An 18,300-nucleotide genomic window follows, 5' to 3' on the forward strand; every position below is an offset into this window, starting at 1 on the left:
TCTCATCTGAGCTTTGTTTTAAAAGTTATAAACTCTTTACAATGCAGTCCCTGTAAATCTTTGGTTTCGCAAATCAGTCCTCGGCTCTTTCTTCTTCCTTCTTCCTCCTCTGGCATCTCCCCTGCTTCTCTGCTCCTCTACTGCCGCGCCGCCGCCCACCTTTCCCGGCCGCCCCTTGCCACCTTCTGCTCCTCCCTCGCTTACGTGCCTCCCCACCGTTCCTTCACCGCCCTAAGCCCGCTCCCGTGGCTTCTCCGCGCGCCCCCACGCGCCCAGTGCCGCCGCCGGCTCGGCCACCTGCACGCCGCCGTGGCGCCCGGCCATGCGCCGCTTCCCTCCCTCCTCTTCTCTATAAATAGCGCCCCCAAGACCTCTTGAAACTATTTCCCATTCCCTTGTACCTTCCCCTCGCCGGAGCATTGCCCCCAGCACCACCCCGCCGCCGCACGTCGGCCTCCACGCCGGCGGACCTTCTCCGTCCATCCCCTCTCCTCCCAAATACGCCAATCGGTGCGCCTCAAACTCCTAGTGCCCATAGGCCAACACTCCTCCCCCCTTGATGCCCCACCTCGCCGGAATTTGGCCTTAACCCGCCGCCGGTGCTCTGTTTCCGGCCATAGGGACCACATTGCGAGGTCTGAAATCTTTCCGAGGGCCTATATGAAAGTTTTCAATCTTTTCTTCCTTTCCAATGTGCTGAACTTTGAAAATTCCTAGAAAATCGTAGAAAATTCAAAAAAATGTAAAACCAGTTGGACTTGAATCTTCATTTCAAACTCTATCACTTCTGTTTTATGACCATGTTATGAAAATAAATGGTTTGTGCTGTATTTAAAATAGAAGTAAGTGAAGGCTTGTTATTTCATGTGAAAGCATTTTCTGCCTTGTAAAATTCGTAGTAATTCACAGAAAAATCCAAAAATAGCAAAACCTGTTTTGTTAGAAAATAGATTTCAAACTCTATGACTTTTGTTAATAGAGCTTAGTTTGAAACAAAATATTTCTATCTGTATTTTAAATTTAAGTTTAAGGAGTAATGAATACTTAACCTTGTCATTTCATGTTGTTTACTTATGAAATTTGACATGAATGTTCTATGAACTCTAAATAACTTTGTGCAAGTTACAAACTTAACTTTGATTTAAACTTAACCTCTTTTATTTTGGAACTTTCAAATTTAAAATAATCCACCATGCTACTTAAGGTAGTTAGATAAGTGTTAGGATAGCTAACCATGTTGCTCAATGTAGATAACCCTACTGCTTAATGTGACTAAGTAATTTACTTAATACTCGATAAATGACTGCCCAGTATGGGAGTTTGTGTTGTTTGCTAGTGTGTAATGTTGAATGTATTGGATTGCAACTTTATCGTGAAATAGAATATAGATTAATGCATTTTCTAAACTGCATCCTTTTGATCGCATATAGACTTGACGTTTCCGGCCGACGGTGACTATCAGATCCTCCAGGAGCCTGAAGTGGAAATCTCTGAAGCCGCTGGGAACATCACTGAGGAATTAACTGAAGCCCCGAACCTGAGTTCGGAAGGTTTTATTAATATTTCTGACCCCAGCCCCGGCAGTGAAGGCAAGCCCCGGACATATCCCATTATTTTCTTTACATTGCAACCTATGCTTATTTATCTATATTTATGCATTAAGTCTAGGAATTGTAATGAAACCCTAGATGCATATTTCTAGGAACCAATGTACTGAACATTAGAACCTGAGTCCGACTAGTGCTATGCTAATAGGACCGGTAAAAGTCGAGTGATATCCTGTCACTCGCGCGATATAGGAATTGATTATCTCCATTCCTGCAATCACTATAAGGATGACGGACGGGGTTATGTGTAATTTCATGGAAGAAAGTGATACCCCGTCTGTGTTGATGAATTTGGTTAAGGTCGCAGTGTGTGGTAGTGGCAGTTAAGCGTTTGAAAGTACTAGCCACATGCCGCGAAATATGGTAAGCGGTAAGCCTAGTAACCAATCGGCCCGGCAAGTGGACTCGTCTCCCACCACTCGACTTTTATTTTATGTTTACACGCACCGACTGTGAGAGTACGTTCTGCAGAGCAGACAGGAATGCGGTCATGTAGTCGCGCTACAGACGTATGTCCTGCACATTGGATGTGCGTATAGTCCAGCAGTCGCTTGTGGTGGTATTGTTCCACGACCCGGAATGAAAGGCAAACGGTTGCTTCGGAACGGCCTGTTGGTGTTCCAAGCGTGTGAGTTAGGTTTACCTTGCAAGGTTTAAAATTCGATTCAGAATCGTCCGCCTCTCACGAAGATTGAGACTGCTTATCTCTTTTACCACATAGAGTAAGAAGAGCAATATTATGATTATCAAAGATGATGTTTGATTAAAGATTATACTATGCTTGAGTAGTTATAGGTGCTTACCTAGAATGGATAATCAACTAGAACCTAAAAGCTAAAAGTTGAAATTAAGGATCTACTCTTTATTGCTTTTCAGCAAAAGCTAAATCCAGAACCTTTTGCAAAGCCTGCATGGTCTAGTTATGGGCTAAGTATACCCAACCCCGGGTAAGCCTTGCTGAGTATTAGTATACTCAGCCTTGCTAGTTATGTGTTTTTCAGGTCATGTCTCCGAAGAACCTACTCACCCTGTGCCTTGGCCTTCTGCTTTGCCTGATGGTTGGTCCGTGGAGTGGGAATCGTCCCCGGCCAACACCGATCCTAACGAGTAATGTCATGCTCGGGCTTAGCATGATGTTGATACTAGCGACGTGTATAGTTATCGTACTTTGAATTCCGCTGCTACAAACTTGAATGTTTTAAATGGTTTGTAATAACTTTTAGCACTCTAGTACTTATGATACTCTGCAAACTTTTATAATGTAAGTGTCTGTAATATAAAATGTGTTGGTGATTGTATCTCTGGACTCACCTTCGTGTGAGGTAACCTTATTTGATCCTGTGTTCGGTGGTTTATCGGGACGTTACCCGACAGGCCAAGGGATTATACCGTTTGAAGCACGTTGGAGCCCTCAGGAATGGACTCGCGTACTTGAGCCGGTATAATTCAGGTTGGTTCTGCCACAGCTGGTATCAGAGCTATAAGGTTACCCTGGAGATACATTTTACCTTAAAAATGTTTTCAGTATAAAAGTTTGACCAACAAAATGTTTGGCAAAACTACGTTGGATTCGTTAAGGATTGTGCTTAGTACGTAAAGCCCTAGGGTAATGTTAATATGGGAATTATAGGTGGCTATAGTATATGTATATAACTCTAACTTCCAGCACTACATTTCTGCTAGACTTAAATTTGTGCACAATCCAACTTTACTTTCTGTAACGACATCTTCGATGGTGAGGTAAGAAGGTAAGGATCCTCAGCTAACTGGGGAGTTAGCCTTCCCGTCGGTGATGCGAACCGAACGCTGTTTCTCAAGCAGTGGCCTACTTGAGATGCTGCCAATATATCAACTTAGGTTGATGATATTGGGAGTATATGGTCAGTAATAGGGTATAGCAATACCCCCGCATTTTGCGGTATCTTGTGAATACGTTGTTTCAATGACGTATGTTAACGTTGTCTGTACGGCGGTAATTGTACAGATGCTGTTTCTATAGTGAACAGTAATGTTTGGGGACGCTTTCATGAGTGCTGGCATGGAAGGTCCATATATTCATTGTGGTTTTCTGCAGGTACACTAACCACGATTAAATAGGTTAGGACGAATAGGGATATTCGACTAGATATTATAGGGAGAGACGAATATATTGTGCCACCGGAATTAATCGTATAAGTCCAAGTATTTTGGAAGTCATTTTGAATGTAAGGACGTGTAGCACGTGCATGCATATTCCTTGATTTGATTGAATGAGTGACATGGTTTGATGATTTAGGGCTATCTGGAGTGTGTTAGTAAATAGTGTAATTTTGAAATGATTAGTTTTTGATAGCTTTAAGGTTAATGTTTCTATCTCTATCACTTTATTCTCGAGAGCTAGAGTAATCTTTCGATTTTTAGACTCTGCTGTTATCAGGGTAGGTCATCTGGTTTCCTTTACTCTGTGAGGATAGCTGTATTCCAACTAGTCTATCAAGCTAACTCACAATTTTTCCGCAGTCTTCTCAAGGAGTATGGTTGAAAACTTATAATCTCACCATTTGAGTCCTTGTTTCAGATGGCTGAGCTTCCTAGGTTCTTTTGGGATTCCGCAGGACACGCTCATACCAATGCCTTGCATTGGGAGGGTTTTCCTCGTCTTTTGTGGGAATCTCTTCAGGTGTTTGGCTACACTGAGCCTCCACCCTATGATGGAGTAGAGTATGATGAAGAAGATGTTCCTCGTTGCCGGGTGAAAATGACTATTCCTCCGCATCCTACTTTATCTTTGTGGTCACCGATTGAAGTAAATGTGGTTGGTCATCGCCTTGCCGATACTTTTGAAGCAGCAGCTATAGAAGCTATTCATACCTTCTGTGATCAACATCCTGAGGAAGTTGCAGGATATCCTATCGGCTTGTTTCCTGCAATGGATTCTCGAGACCCAGAATGGACTTTCAGAGTGGCATACTGTGATCATTTACTGGGAACTCTGGCTGGAGAAACCCTACGTACTGCCGTTCGATTTATGAGTGCACAGTATCGTTATCAGACGCTTCAGCAACACGGTATCTATCGCTTGACCAACATAGCTCAAGGGTATCGTAATCAGGTTGGTCGACAGAATACGCAGATTGAGGCACTCCAAGCTACTATCACTGCCAAGGAAGAAGAAATTACTCAGCACGAAGAAACTATACAGCATCGAGAAGAACAGATCGTTGAGAGTGACGCCCTCATTACTCAGCGTGACACTGTTATTGACTTCCTTCAAGAGCAAGTTCATGAACTCAATCTTAATCTGGGCCAAGCTATTGACCACATTAACATGCTTCATGAGCAACCAGCGCAACCAGTTGCTAATGAACCAGAAGATGATGAAGAAGAAGACCCTGAAGAAGTCGAAGGAGTTTCTGGGATTGACTCTGAACATGGAGATCCTGTTCTTAGTCCTTACCATTCCTCCTCCGGTAGTCAGTCATCCGTGGGCAACCTCGATGACCTCTAGACTCGTTTGAGTTGATGACATCCTAGATGTAGAAAGTGTGTTATAGTGTGACATAGGAGTGAGTAGTTAGATGATGTGCGAGCCACTTGTTGTAGAATATGTGGCAAACCTATGTACGGTTTGGTTTGGAACAAAATGATGTAATATGGAATAAGTTTCAGTTGGTTGGGTAAAATTTGAGTTACTGGAGTTAACACTTGAGATTTGGAGTTATTACTTTGCACTGTGCTAGTATCTGCTACAATATGATTTCTGAAATTAGAAGCAAGTAGTGGCAAATGCTCATGGATAACTTCTATATTTCAGATGGTTGGCGCTACGCGCGGAACTCCGGAAGGATTCAGACAGGAACAAGCTAGTGGTTCACAACAACCACCTCCGCCACCACCAAATCTAGCGGAAGTGATGGCCCGTCAGACTGAACTCCTAAACATGCTAGTGCAGGCCCAGCAACATCAGTTCCGTTCTCCTCAACGTGGACGTGAGGAGCATCCCTCGGCTGGTTATCAGGATTTCTTCAGCACCCAACCCCCACTTTTTCATAAGACTGAAGAACCCCTGGATGCAGATGCATGGCTCCGAACCATCGAGTCTAAGTTTGCATTACTCCCGGTTCAGTGCTCCGAAGCAAACAAAACTCTTTTCGCAGCCCAGCAGCTTCGTGGTAACGCTCGCATTTGGTGGGACAATTACTATGCAATGCAGCCAGATGGACATGTTGTCAATTGGGAAGAATTTAAGACAGCCTTCAAAGCGCACCATATCCCGGAGGGACTCATTGAGCGGAAGCTCAATGAATTTTTGGCACTGACTCAAGGGAACAGCACGGTACTCCAATATGCACAAGCCTTTAATCATTTGTGCCAGTATGCAGGCTACCATGCTGACACAGACATCAAGAAGAAAGATCGTTTCCGTCGTGGATTGAACACTAAGCTGAAGGAGCGCTTGAATTTGGTCAAGGCTAACAATTTCAATGAATTGGTCAATATGGCCATTACCCAAGAGGACTGTATCTCGGCACATCGTGCTGAGAAGAAGCAGAAAATATCTACTGGACCCTCGAATGTACAACCTTCGAGGTATCGGTTAGTTCAAAACCCAACTTTCCGAGCTCCGCCCAGAAATGCTCCCACAGGCAGATGGGTAGCTAGACCTCCTCAGCCGCCCCGATATAACAGGCCACCAGTGCCTCAATATCAGCAGCAGCAACGACCAGTTGGTCCAAGGCCGAACCTTCCGCAGTCTAATCAAGGAAATAACACCAATCGATGTTTCAACTGCGGTAGTCCAGCACATTTTGTTAAAGACTGCCCCCAACCCAAGAAGACATTTCCTGGACAGGCTTCCAACTCCAACTTCCAGAATAAAGGCAAGAAGCAAATGATGCAGGTCCGTCAAGGAAGAGTGAATTTCACCACTCTATCGGAACTCCCGGAAGGTGCACCAGTAATGACGGGTACATTCATTCTATACCATCATCCTGCTATTATACTTTTTGATTCTGGTGCAACCCATAGTTTTATCAGTACAAGATTTGGGACCAAAATAGGATTGGATTTCTACCCCACAAATGAAACCTATATGATAACAACCCCAGGAGGTAAAATGGCATCAAATCAAATTTGTAGGGGTGTACCAATTCAGTTGGGTAGCACTCTAATAAGAACGGACTTAATTTCATTAAATCTAGAAGGGATGGATATTCTCCTAGGCATGGATTGGATGACCAGACATCGAGTATCTTTAGATATCTTTTCTCGAGAGGTGGAAATAAATTCTCCAGAATATGGACATACCATTCTTTATCTTCCATCACCGGAATATAGCAAATCTTGTGTGTATAATACAACGGGAATCAAGTTAGGAGATATTCCTGTTGTATGCGAATATCCAGATGTTTTTCCAGATGAGTTACCTGGAATGCCCCCGGATAGAGAGGTTGAGTTTGTTATAGAACTACAACCTGGCACCGCCCCTATTTCTAAGAGACCTTACCGGATGCCACCCAATGAATTGGCCGAGTTAAAACTTCAACTTCAAGAACTCCTGGATAAGGGTTATATCCGCCCAAGTGCTTCACCTTGGGGATGCCCTGCCTTATTCGTGAAAAAGAAGGATAATAGTCTTAGACTATGTGTTGACTATCGTCCCCTCAATGCGGTTACTATCAAGAATAAGTACCCTCTTCCCCGCATTGATATCCTGTTTGATCAGTTAGCCGGAGCCAAGATATTTTCTAAAATTGACCTTCGCTCCGGATATCATCAGATAAAGATTAGACCAAGTGATATTTCGAAAACAGCTTTCTCCACCAGATATGGACTCTATGAATATCTGGTTATGTCCTTTGGTCTTACCAATGCACCGGCATATTTCATGTATCTCATGAACTCTGTCTTTATGCCGGAACTTGATAAATTCGTCGTGGTATTTATCGACGACATTTTGATCTATTCCAAAACTCTTGAAGATCATGCTAAACATCTTCATGTTGTTCTTCAACGTCTGCGAGATCATCATTTGTATGCCAAGTTCTCTAAATGTGAATTTTGGCTTGACACCGTCAAATTCTTAGGTCATACCATCTCCAAGGACGGTATATCTGTTGACCCTAGTAAAGTTCAAGAAGTAATGGATTGGAAACCTCCTACTTCGGTCCATCAGATCCGCAGTTTTCTCGGTCTTGCTGGCTATTACCGACGTTTTATCCCAGATTTCTCTCGAATAGCCAAGCCCATGACAGAGTTGTTAAAGAAAGGAGTGAAATTCTCCTGGAATGAGAAATGTGAAGAAGCTTTCCATACTTTAAGAGCACTCCTTACCACCGCTCCAGTTTTGGCTCAACCAGACCCATCCCAATCGTTTGATGTTTATTGTGATGCATCAGGCACCGGACTAGGATGTGTACTTATGCAGAACAACCGCGTAATTGCATATGCCTCTAGAGCACTTCGGACGCATGAGCAGAATTATCCTACTCATGACCTTGAGCTTGCAGCCGTCATACATGCACTTAAACTTTGGAGACACCACCTTATGGGTACCAAGTGCAATATTTATACGGATCATAAGAGCTTAAAGTACATCTTTACACAAGCAGACTTGAACATGAGACAAAGGCGTTGGTTGGAACTTATAAAGGATTATGATCTTGAGGTCCATTACCATCCAGGTAAAGCCAATGTGGTTGCGGATGCACTTAGCCGCAAGTCACATTGTCATTGTTTATCAGTAGAAGTTTTTAGCAAAACTCTTTGTTGGGAAATGAGCAAGCTTAATCTGGAAATTGTTCCTCAAGGCAGTCTAAATTATATAGCCATTGAGCCTATACTCCATAGTAGTATTGTGATGGCACAACAACACGATAAAGGAGTTAAATTGATCAAGCAACTGTTAGCCAAAGGAGAAGAGAAGTATAAATGTTTCCAAGAGGATTCTAAAGGAGTTCTACTGTTTAAGGGACGTATGGTTGTACCCAAGAACCATCAGCTTCGTAAGCAAATAATGGACGAAGCACATCTATCTAAGTTTGCTATGCACCCTGGTAGTACAAAGATGTACCAAGATTTGAAACAAAATTTTTGGTGGACTCGTATGAGAAGAGAAATAGCAAAATACGTTTCTGAGTGTGATGTTTGTCAGAGAATTAAGGCCAGTCATTTAAGGACTTCTGGTACACTACAGCCTTTATCTATTCCTTCTTGGAAATGGGAGGATATCAGTATGGACTTTATCGTAGGTTTACCCAATACTTCTCAAAGACATGATTCTATTTGGGTAATTGTGGATAGGTTAACCAAGACCGCTCATTTTCTTCCAGTGCATACCACTTATACTGCTAAGAAGTATGCAGAAATATATCTAGACCAGATCGTTCGTCTCCATGGGATACCTAAAACGATCATCTCTGATCGTGGAGCACAGTTTGTTGCCCGTTTCTGGGAACAGTTTCAACAAACTCTTGGAACCAAGTTAATCCGAAGCTCTGCTTATCACCCGCAAACAGATGGGCAGACAGAAAGGATCAACCAAATTTTAGAAGATATGCTCCGAGCTTGTGTGATCCAGTATGATAAGCATTGGGATAAATGCTTAGCTCTCGCAGAATTCTCCTATAATAACAGTTATCAGTCAAGTATTAGAATGGCTCCTTTTGAAGCCTTATATGGTCGTCAATGCAGAACCCCTTTGAATTGGTCTCAGACTGGTGAACGCGAAATTTTCGGACCTGATCTTGTTAATGAAGCAGAAGAAAAAGTAAAGATCATTCGGAATAATCTTAAAGCAGCTCAATCAAGACAGAAGAGCTACGCAGATAAAAGAAGAAAACCCATACAGTTTGAAGTAGGTGATTTTGTATACCTACGAGTATCTCCTACTCGAGGTGTTCAACGTTTTGGTATCATGGGCAAACTCGCTCCTCGCTACGTTGGTCCTTTTAAAATCCTTGAAAATTGTGGACCCGTAGCCTATCGACTTCAACTTCCTCCTCAACTAGCAACCATTCATAACATCTTTCATGTATCTCAGCTCAAGAAATGTATTCGTGTTCCTACCGAAATCGTTGATACACAAAGTATCGACATCGAGCCAGATCTTTCTTATAAGGAACTTCCAATCAAAGTCTTAGATACCAAGGAAAGAAGTACTAGAAGAGCAACGGTCAAAATGTTTAAAATCCAATGGGATCATCATACAGAGGAAGAAGCTACCTGGGAAACCGAAGACTACCTTCAGAGAAACTTCCCAGACTTTCTCAGAAATTCTTAGGTATCTATGCTTTTATCACCTCATTCTTGTAATCTCGGGACGAGATTCCTTTTAGGGGGGAAGGTTGTGACACCCTAGGTGTCAATTAGATCAAATCAATAGAAATAATGTTTGGTATGTGTGAAATTGTGTGGAAATCTAGCAAAATTTTGAAATTAAGGGTATTTGTGTAAATTTAGGAAAATACAAACCCTTTTATGTAAATTAGTTGGGACATAAAGTAACTTTCCAAAAATTACCAAGGGTTAAAGTGAAAAAGTGAATGTCATCATGATCAGCATTAAATGCTTGCAGATAAGCCCAAAAAGTTATAAAATTTGCTTTATTAGGACAAATTTTTGTAAAATTTGATTTGAATGTAAAATGGTGAAATAAAACTGTGTACTTTAAGTTTTTGAGCTTAAGCTCTAAAGCAAAGTTATAGGTTTTGAAAAGTTTTACAACTTTCATTTTGACCATTTTCTCATCTGAGCTTTGTTTTAAAAGTTATAAACTCTTTACAATGCAGTCCCTGTAAATCTTTGGTTTCGCAAATCAGTCCTCGGCTCTTTCTTCTTCCTTCTTCCTCCTCTGGCATCTCCCCTGCTTCTCTGCTCCTCTACTGCCGCGCCGCCGCCCACCTTTCCCGGCCGCCCCTTGCCACCTTCTGCTCCTCCCTCGCTTACGTGCCTCCCCACCGTTCCTTCACCGCCCTAAGCCCGCTCCCGTGGCTTCTCCGCGCGCCCCCACGCGCCCAGTGCCGCCGCCGGCTCGGCCACCTGCACGCCGCCGTGGCGCCCGGCCATGCGCCGCTTCCCTCCCTCCTCTTCTCTATAAATAGCGCCCCCAAGACCTCTTGAAACTATTTCCCATTCCCTTGTACCTTCCCCTCGCCGGAGCATTGCCCCCAGCACCACCCCGCCGCCGCACGTCGGCCTCCACGCCGGCGGACCTTCTCCGTCCATCCCCTCTCCTCCCAAATACGCCAATCGGTGCGCCTCAAACTCCTAGTGCCCATAGGCCAACACTCCTCCCCCCTTGATGCCCCACCTCGCCGGAATTTGGCCTTAACCCGCCGCCGGTGCTCTGTTTCCGGCCATAGGGACCACATTGCGAGGTCTGAAATCTTTCCGAGGGCCTATATGAAAGTTTTCAATCTTTTCTTCCTTTCCAATGTGCTGAACTTTGAAAATTCCTAGAAAATCGTAGAAAATTCAAAAAAATGTAAAACCAGTTGGACTTGAATCTTCATTTCAAACTCTATCACTTCTGTTTTATGACCATGTTATGAAAATAAATGGTTTGTGCTGTATTTAAAATAGAAGTAAGTGAAGGCTTGTTATTTCATGTGAAAGCATTTTCTGCCTTGTAAAATTCGTAGTAATTCACAGAAAAATCCAAAAATAGCAAAACCTGTTTTGTTAGAAAATAGATTTCAAACTCTATGACTTTTGTTAATAGAGCTTAGTTTGAAACAAAATATTTCTATCTGTATTTTAAATTTAAGTTTAAGGAGTAATGAATACTTAACCTTGTCATTTCATGTTGTTTACTTATGAAATTTGACATGAATGTTCTATGAACTCTAAATAACTTTGTGCAAGTTACAAACTTAACTTTGATTTAAACTTAACCTCTTTTATTTTGGAACTTTCAAATTTAAAATAATCCACCATGCTACTTAAGGTAGTTAGATAAGTGTTAGGATAGCTAACCATGTTGCTCAATGTAGATAACCCTACTGCTTAATGTGACTAAGTAATTTACTTAATACTCGATAAATGACTGCCCAGTATGGGAGTTTGTGTTGTTTGCTAGTGTGTAATGTTGAATGTATTGGATTGCAACTTTATCGTGAAATAGAATATAGATTAATGCATTTTCTAAACTGCATCCTTTTGATCGCATATAGACTTGACGTTTCCGGCCGACGGTGACTATCAGATCCTCCAGGAGCCTGAAGTGGAAATCTCTGAAGCCGCTGGGAACATCACTGAGGAATTAACTGAAGCCCCGAACCTGAGTTCGGAAGGTTTTATTAATATTTCTGACCCCAGCCCCGGCAGTGAAGGCAAGCCCCGGACATATCCCATTATTTTCTTTACATTGCAACCTATGCTTATTTATCTATATTTATGCATTAAGTCTAGGAATTGTAATGAAACCCTAGATGCATATTTCTAGGAACCAATGTACTGAACATTAGAACCTGAGTCCGACTAGTGCTATGCTAATAGGACCGGTAAAAGTCGAGTGATATCCTGTCACTCGCGCGATATAGGAATTGATTATCTCCATTCCTGCAATCACTATAAGGATGACGGACGGGGTTATGTGTAATTTCATGGAAGAAAGTGATACCCCGTCTGTGTTGATGAATTTGGTTAAGGTCGCAGTGTGTGGTAGTGGCAGTTAAGCGTTTGAAAGTACTAGCCACATGCCGCGAAATATGGTAAGCGGTAAGCCTAGTAACCAATCGGCCCGGCAAGTGGACTCGTCTCCCACCACTCGACTTTTATTTTATGTTTACACGCACCGACTGTGAGAGTACGTTCTGCAGAGCAGACAGGAATGCGGTCATGTAGTCGCGCTACAGACGTATGTCCTGCACATTGGATGTGCGTATAGTCCAGCAGTCGCTTGTGGTGGTATTGTTCCACGACCCGGAATGAAAGGCAAACGGTTGCTTCGGAACGGCCTGTTGGTGTTCCAAGCGTGTGAGTTAGGTTTACCTTGCAAGGTTTAAAATTCGATTCAGAATCGTCCGCCTCTCACGAAGATTGAGACTGCTTATCTCTTTTACCACATAGAGTAAGAAGAGCAATATTATGATTATCAAAGATGATGTTTGATTAAAGATTATACTATGCTTGAGTAGTTATAGGTGCTTACCTAGAATGGATAATCAACTAGAACCTAAAAGCTAAAAGTTGAAATTAAGGATCTACTCTTTATTGCTTTTCAGCAAAAGCTAAATCCAGAACCTTTTGCAAAGCCTGCATGGTCTAGTTATGGGCTAAGTATACCCAACCCCGGGTAAGCCTTGCTGAGTATTAGTATACTCAGCCTTGCTAGTTATGTGTTTTTCAGGTCATGTCTCCGAAGAACCTACTCACCCTGTGCCTTGGCCTTCTGCTTTGCCTGATGGTTGGTCCGTGGAGTGGGAATCGTCCCCGGCCAACACCGATCCTAACGAGTAATGTCATGCTCGGGCTTAGCATGATGTTGATACTAGCGACGTGTATAGTTATCGTACTTTGAATTCCGCTGCTACAAACTTGAATGTTTTAAATGGTTTGTAATAACTTTTAGCACTCTAGTACTTATGATACTCTGCAAACTTTTATAATGTAAGTGTCTGTAATATAAAATGTGTTGGTGATTGTATCTCTGGACTCACCTTCGTGTGAGGTAACCTTATTTGATCCTGTGTTCGGTGGTTTATCGGGACGTTACCCGACAGGCCAAGGGATTATACCGTTTGAAGCACGTTGGAGCCCTCAGGAATGGACTCGCGTACTTGAGCCGGTATAATTCAGGTTGGTTCTGCCACACCAGCACCGCAAAGCTGACCCCAAGCGGAGATGATCTTCTGACATCGTTGCCCCCCTGGCTCGTGCTAAAATGAGGAAGGTGCTTGTCAGGAAAATCCGGAAGGCAGCTGGACCGTCCTCCCCTAGTCAAGAAGCTCCAATCATTAATCAAGTCTGGAACACCTTTTTAGCAGTTGCCCTTCTATTTTTGTACATTCTTCTTAATCGTATTTCCTTTTCTTGCAGCCCGTCATCGTGGACGTTTCCAGTGGGGAGGAACCTCCATGCCAGAGAGTTTCAGCTTCAGAAGTTCAGAAGGATGTGGAAGTGCCCGTCAATGCTCTGATTACCCTTCGTGATCTTGACCCAACAGCTCTGGAAGGCCCTTCGTCGCTGATTGATACCCCGGTCACCTCACCAGGTCTGCAGGAGCTGGTCGTGGGCACATCAGTCATTAGCTCTTCTCTAGAAGGACCATTTATTGCCTCGGCAACTGCTAATCTTTCTTCACAAGAGGCGCGCCTGCCAGAGCCGACTGCTGCTTCGATAGCTGCTGCTCCTTGTTCTGAAAAGGTGACTCCTCAAGAGCCAACCTTCACTTCTCCCGTTGTCAACGCTCCTCCTCCAGAAGGGACGCGCCTTCAGGAGCCGACCACTTCTTCATCGGCTGTCGCCACTTCTCTCCCAGGACAGGTATGCTTTACTCCCAGGTCATTTTCGCTCCTTTCTGCGCTGCTCTACTCACTTGCCTTCTTTCAGAGTCCGAACCTTTCAGAGTTGCTTGCGTTTGATCCTGCATCCATCGGGTCGGCCATACTAGAAGCCGATGATCCCCAATCGGACTCGACTAGCATCACCAGTCAGCTTCTCTGTATGAAGGATCTTCTGTCGGGTTCGATCCACGCCCTGATCCAGGATTCCAGCGCGGTAAAGCGGATCCTTGATGAAGTCAACTCCTAGCTTCCCATGGGTCTTCAAGTCAAGCTCTTGCCGGCCGGGCACCTCCCTTCCTTTCGGGTAAAAGCAGCAGAGGCTCGCCATAGGATTGAGACCCGTCGCTCTCAATCCCCCTTAAGAACCAATATTGCTGAGCGGTGTCAGTCGGTCAACAAGAAGAAAGCTGCTCTAGATGCCAAGACTAACACATCTATTTCCTCCCAACGGCTTCTTCTTCTAGAGAAAGATCTAGAGGATCTCGAGGCCAAAGTCCGGGCCACCAAGCAGCGCATCCAAGAGGAAAAAGACCTTATCGCAAGCTCCAAATGGGAGGCAGAAGCCCTGACCGCTGAACTGAAGGTGGATCTGGCCGAGCTAAGTGCTCTAGCAAACAGGTGATGCGGGAGTGGACGAAGAGGATGAAGCCATGATCGCTGAAGTTGATCGTGTCCGTCTCGACGCCATTGCTGCCATTGATGAGTTCCTTCAGAAAGCCTATTTCTTTAACATATAAACTTTGTGTGTGTACATTTTAACTCTAAAGTCGATGGTCACACATCGGCTGTTCGGTGATCCCATTATGTTGATTACTTCAAAAAACTCTAGAGTCGATTGTCTCACATCGGCTATTTTAACAACTTACAAAGTGCTTTTCTTTAACGTGTGGGCTGATCGTATGCATCGGCCTCCTTTCTTCGTTCTTATTTTGCCACACATCACTGGTTTCATAGACCCGGGCCATCAAGCTCTGTCGGTTTGCACCCTTCCGCACAACTCCGGCATTACCTTATTCAGGCCCATCGGTCACATCGGCTTATAGCCTGATGCATGACATCGAATTTACTGCTCATCGGCCCACATGCTTGGGAAGTATCTCTTGAGATGTTGACTGCCACCGAAAACTTGACACCATCCAATTCTTCAAGCATATATGTATTCCTAGGTAAAACTTGGTCAACCCTATACGGCCCATGCCAGTTCGAAGACCACTTGCCATATGCTGCGTCCTTAGTTCCCAATGGTAGTACTGCTTCCCAGACCAGATCTCCTATTTGGAATTCCTTTGGCTTGACTTTCTTATTATACGTGTGGGCTACTTTGGCCTTATTTTCCTTGATTTTCTCAAGTGACCAAAGCCTGAGCTCCGTGAGGTCCTCAACATTGTCATTCATCAGAGTAGCATATTCTTCAGCTGTTAAATCATTCTGGAACTCTACGCACCTCGATCCGGCCGTAATTTCTCATGGTAATACAGCCTCCTGCCCATAGACTAAGTGATAAGGGGAAGTTTTCATCGCCCCATGACAAGATATATGGTATGCCCACAATGCCTCTGATAAGACCTCATGCCAACGTCTGGGGTACTCATCAATCTTCCTCTTAATCAACTTGATGAGGCTCTGATTGGACGCTTCAGCTTGTCCATTTGCCTGGCATAATATGGAGACGACCTGATCAGCTTGATGCCCATGTCGGCGGCAAACTTCTTGAATTCCTCTAAAATCAAGACCAAGCCTCCTTCTGTTTTAGTGGTTTGAGGGATCCCAAATCTATGAATGACATGTTCCTTGACAAACTGAATAACGTCTCTTGATGCCACCGATTTCATAGGAATTGCTTCTACCAACTTAGTGAAGTAATCCGTGATGGCCAAAATGAACTGGTGGCCTTTGCTGGATGGAGGGTTAATTTTGCCGATCATGTCCATGCCCTAGCCTCTGAACGGCCATGGTTTAATAATGGGGTTCATCACTGATGCTAGTACCATCTGAATCTTCCCGAACCTCTGACATGCTTGACATCCTTTATAATATTTAAAACAATCCTCAAGTATGGTGAGCCAGTAGTAGCCTGACCGCCTAATCGGCCACTTCATTTTGTGAGCCGATTGATGAGTCCCGCAGGTTCCTTCATGGACTTCATGTAAGAGCCGATTGGACTCAACCGGCCCCAGGCATTTAAGCAACAACCCTTCCAAAGTCCTGTAGAACATGTCGTCCCCTATCAAGACATATCTCATGGCTTTATAACACATCCTCTTGGGTGCCCCCCGAGCTGAATCCTTCAAGTAATTTAAGATATCGGCTCTCCAATCCCCCTGGTCCAGTAGGTGCACCTGATGATTGGATCCGTTGACTTTGTACCCTGAAGCCAGTTGTGCCAAATCATTGGCCCCCGAATTCCGAGCCCTAGGTATCCAATAGAAATTTATGTACCTGAATTGGGCTATCAGCTCTTAGCATTGCACCGACAACGAAAAGAGTAGTTCACTTTCACACCTATATTCCTCTGTGAGTTGAGAGATCACCAATTTCGAATCCCCGAAGACTTCCACCGCTTCAGCTCCGGCCTCAAGCAGTAATTCCATACCTTTATGCACCGCCTCATACTCTGCAAGATTATTGATGCAAGTAGTGGGCAATCTGATTGAGAAAGAATATGTTGCCCCCCGAGGCGATACCAGTACGATACCTATGCCACATCCATCTCCACAAACTGACCCGTCAAAGTACATAGCCCAAGCTCATATGGCAAGCGCTGCTATGTTGGTATTGACCCGCTCAGCAATAAGATCCACTAACGCTTGCCCTTTGACCGGCTTCACAGGTTGATATCGCATATCGAACTCTAACAATGCAAACATCCATTTTTCCAATCGGCCTTTCAACACAGGAGCTGATAGCATATGTTCTATAACATCCGATTTGCAGATAATAATTACCTCAGCCAATAATAGGATGTGACGAAGCTTGGTGCATGTAAAGAATAGGCAAAGGCACAATTTTTCGATATCTGGGTACCTTGTCTCTGCGTCCAGCATCCTTCTACTGAGGTAGAATACAACCCTCTCTTTGTTGTCATGCACTTGTATTACTACCGACGCGATGGAGGTGTCACCAACTGATAAGTACACGTAAAATGGCCTATCTTGTGGGTGGAACCAGCACAGGTGGTTTTGATAAATACTCCTTAATCTCTTCAAATGCCTATTGCTGTTCTGCCCCCCAGCGAAATTCTTCATTGGTTTTGATTTTTACCAACTCCATAAAAGGCTCGATCCGCCCAGAAAGATTAGAAATAAACCTCCTGACAAAGTTGATCTTGCTAATAAGCTGTTGGAGCTCCTTCTTCGTAGTAGGTGGCACCATAGTACGTATGACTTCCTAACTTTTTAGGCCAATCTCAATCCCTCTTTCATGAACTAGAAAACCCAAAAATTGTCCAGCCGACACGCCAAAAGCACACTTCTTCGGGTTCATCCTAAGCCCGAACCTTCTAGTTCGTTCCAGCACCTGTCGTAGGTCCTCCAGGTGTCCTTCAACCGACGCGGACTTCACCACGACATCATCAAAGTAAATTTCCACCAGTTTACTGACCAGGTCATGGAAAATGTAGTTCATGGCACGCTGATATGTAGCGCCAGCATTCTTCAAACCAAAAGTCATGACCACATACTCGAACAGACCCACCGCTCCAGGTACTCTGAACGCGGTTTTGTGTATATCCTCAGGGGCCATAAAAATCTGGTTATAACCAGCGTTACCATCCATGAAACTCAAGATCTTGTGACCAGCAGCTGCATTGATCAATGTCTCTGCAACAAGCATTGGGTACTCATCCTTCGGAGTAGCTCTGTTGAGGTCTCTGAAATCCACGCAGACCCGCCATCGGCCGTCCTTCTTCTGTATAGGTACAACGCTTGAAATCCACTTGGCGTACCTACAAGGCCTGATGAATCCTGCTTCTAACATTTTCTCCACCTTCTTTTTCACTTCGACCAGGACCTCAGCCTTCATCTGTCATGCTCACTGCTGGAACGGCCGAAATCCACTTTTGAGAGGGAGCCGATGCTCAACTATGCGCCTGTCCAACCCAGGCATCTCTGTATAATCCTAGGCGAAGCAATCGGCATATTCTTTTAACAAAGCTATCATCGGCTCTCGCAAAGATGAGTGAAATTTCTTACTGACGAACGTTGGCCGTG

Source organism: Panicum hallii, chromosome 6 (assembly GCF_002211085.1).
Source record: "Panicum hallii strain FIL2 chromosome 6, PHallii_v3.1, whole genome shotgun sequence".
Lineage (NCBI taxonomy): Eukaryota > Viridiplantae > Streptophyta > Magnoliopsida > Poales > Poaceae > Panicum > Panicum hallii.